This window comes from Meleagris gallopavo, chromosome 1 (genome assembly GCF_000146605.3).
Source record: "Meleagris gallopavo isolate NT-WF06-2002-E0010 breed Aviagen turkey brand Nicholas breeding stock chromosome 1, Turkey_5.1, whole genome shotgun sequence".
Taxonomy (NCBI): domain Eukaryota; kingdom Metazoa; phylum Chordata; class Aves; order Galliformes; family Phasianidae; genus Meleagris; species Meleagris gallopavo.
In genome coordinates this window covers 165,851,690-165,854,900 of record NC_015011.2, presented here as the reverse complement: position 1 = coordinate 165,854,900, position 3,211 = coordinate 165,851,690, and positions in this window count along the sequence as shown.

The window sequence follows — 3,211 nt, the reverse complement described above, 5'->3', positions numbered from 1 at the left end:
AAAAAAAAAAAGAGAGGGAGAAAAAACCTGTTACAGAAAATAGTACTTGAAATTTGAGATGAGTTATACTGAGTCTATTTTTATCATCAAGAAGGATAATTTAACTGTTTCACTTAGATACACGAAACATTAAGAGATATCATCCTAGAAGTCAGTAGAAATACCCTATTTTTATTTTTTTTTCTTGCAGAGGACAATGTAATTCACTAGGAGTGAGTTGCTGAAAATTTATTTCACCAATTTTTGAACCAAGGATGCAGCATCCCTTCATCATCAGTAAACAGAAACTTTTCCATCAGGTGATTCTGCAAAATTTGTGTCTGAACTAGAACTTAATTGCATGTGTGAGGATACATTTCTCCTAATAACTATAGAGCAAATTGAGACAGCTAGCTCAATAGGCATTTTTGTAAGCATTTGATGTTAAACTAGAGACCACCAACTTGTGATAGGTTTTTCTGCAAACCATGAGTAATGTGCCTTCCTTAAACTCCTTAAATACTGTGATCGCTAACTGAAAAAGCAGGCCTCCTGAAGCAACTTTTTTTTTAATGAACTATTTATCTAACTTAAGCCTTTGTTAAGACTGATTTAACCTTTCACAAATCTGTGCTTAAAATGTTGATATCACAGCTCTATGCTTAAAATGTTGACATATTCTCTTGCTGAATTAGTCATCTAGATTAATCTCTTGATTTGCAAATTGCAGAAACCACTAAGCAGAATGTCACAAAAAATAACGGTCAACATTTTGAATGTTATTTTTAAAAGTTCCACTTAGATGACAATTGAGATTTTTAAAAATCAATTGTCATCTTAGTGGAACTTTTACAAATGCAGTGAATTAGATTGCTAATTCCAATAGATTATGTTGAAGTTAGATGTAAAGGGGTTTGGACATACCTAACTTGATATATTGTAATGATAAATGCATTATTGCAATCCCTGGGAAGCCAGTAAGGGATGTATGTCATGGACCAAAGTCTCCATGACCTTGTCTCCTACTGTAGCAATTGCCAAGGTAAGCTCTCAGATATATATTCCCAGTTCCTATCAATTATGACTGAAGGATTTTTTTAGCCAGAGAAGGTATCTTAATATTTCACAGCTCTTCATATTATTTCCCCCCCAAATCAAGGATTTATCTGCTCTCTTAGTGAACTCCTGTAGATGTTCAGCATATGCAATATCTGGAAAAATGGAGTACAGTTCCACAGCTTAATTAGCAATAATATGAAATATCTCTTAGTGCCTCCTGCACTAGTTTCATTTCAGATTCTTCAGATTTTATTTTGGAAGATATATTGAAAAATCTTTCCAAGTTTATCATCACATTGTATGTGATTTTACAGACCTTTGTTGTATTCTTGTTCAGTCATCTGTTTTCCAGGCTGAGAAATCCCATGTTTTGATCCTTGTTCCATCTCTCTATATTCTTGTTCAGTTTTGATCTTTCTGAGATGGGAGACTAAAACAGCACACAGTATTCAAGTTAAAAGCACACAATGGATTTATACTGTCACATTGCTATGCTCTGTTTTGTTCTGTATGTCTTTCTGAACTATTCCCTACATTTTTATTTGCTTTTTTTGGGCTGCTAAGGAACATTAAGTGGATGTTATCATAGGACCATCTGTAATAACCCAATTTCCTGAGTTGTAACAGCTATCTCAGTGCCCATCATTCTGTTTGCAAAGCTAGGATTGTTTTCTCCCATGTGCATCACTTTACATTTATCTACATAGAATTTATTAGTTTAGATTGCACTGATTAGAAATGTGAAGAGAATTAACAATGGCAGATGAAAAAATGATGAAAATATAGCTTATCTAGATGATAGTGGGTTCAATGAATACTGAAAACTGCAAGAGCCAGATGAAGACTTAGACATGACTTGCGGTTTACTTGAGAATCTTACTTTGCTATAAAATAAAGGTATGAAGGTATTTACTGGAATAGTCTGCAATTAGGAACAATTACAAATTAACACAGAAGATTACCCTAAATATTACTAAAGTGAAGTATCTTTACAGGCATTTTGTGTGTAAAGCTCCTATAAGTTTTAGAGCACTAAGCTTTAAAATATCTTGATTTCTTAAGTTAATCCTGCCTCCCTTTAAACATGATCAAAAGCAATTTTGATGAATTCACTTGGTGTGCAAAGCACAAGCTGACATGCGTCAGGAAAGAACACCTGAGCCAAAAGGAAGTTCCAGATTCACCACCCCTTGGGCTATTGCAAACTGGACCTGGAATTAGAAAGCAATACAAATGGCTTGTAATGAATCATTTTCACTGGCTTTCAGACAAACTGGGTGACCTAATTGACAGTTTGTGTGTCTAATTTATGTCTTTATGAATCATCAGACAGGCTTATCCAAGACGGCGGATTCTTCCAACATCCCTTAGACAGTTACATTTATTAAAATTCCATGCAAACTCTGGCAGAATACCTGTCATTGCAGCAGATAAATCAAAATACGTATTTTGGATTTAGAAGAAATGAAGTTCATCTTACAATACAGTTATAAATTAAATTTATACAATGTTGTCTGTATAAAATACCTCAGAGCACTTTATATTAAAAATATCTCAAACAAAAAATTTAGAACTGTTCTGAACTTGAAATTGAGAAGTGAGTCTTAAGATTAAATTGAAAAGTTCTTTTCCCCCCTCAAAGAATTTTGTTGAGTTGACAATTCTGATGTGTGAAGGAAGTGAATCCCATAGACAAGTAGTTTTAAAAGCAAAAGACAAAACCAGTATTGAAAGGATGTAGGGTAAACTAAGGGTCAGCTGGAAACCTCTGAGCAGAAAACTTCAGTCAGTACAAAGCAGAGAATATTGATAGAATTGAAAATGGATGAAAAAAGGCTGTGAATCACTTTTAAAAAGTAATAAGGCAGTTTGATGAAGTGGAGAGGCAAAAAGCAGATTAGAAGGGATCAAGGAAAAAGTTACCTAGAAAGAACTCTTAGCAGTAGAAATCAACAGCTCACTTCAGGAGTTTTTAGATTGAATTGAATATATTCGGGTTTTTTTGTTAGTTCTGTTTTGTCTTCAGGATGGGAAAGTGGAGAATAGAGGAGCTTTCTTATTGCTTCTTAAAAATGCCTCCCACCTGGAACCACAAATAGTCATATATTTCCTAGTTAGAGAGTGATACCACAGTATAAATATTACCCAATAAGAAACAAGACTAAAAGGAAAA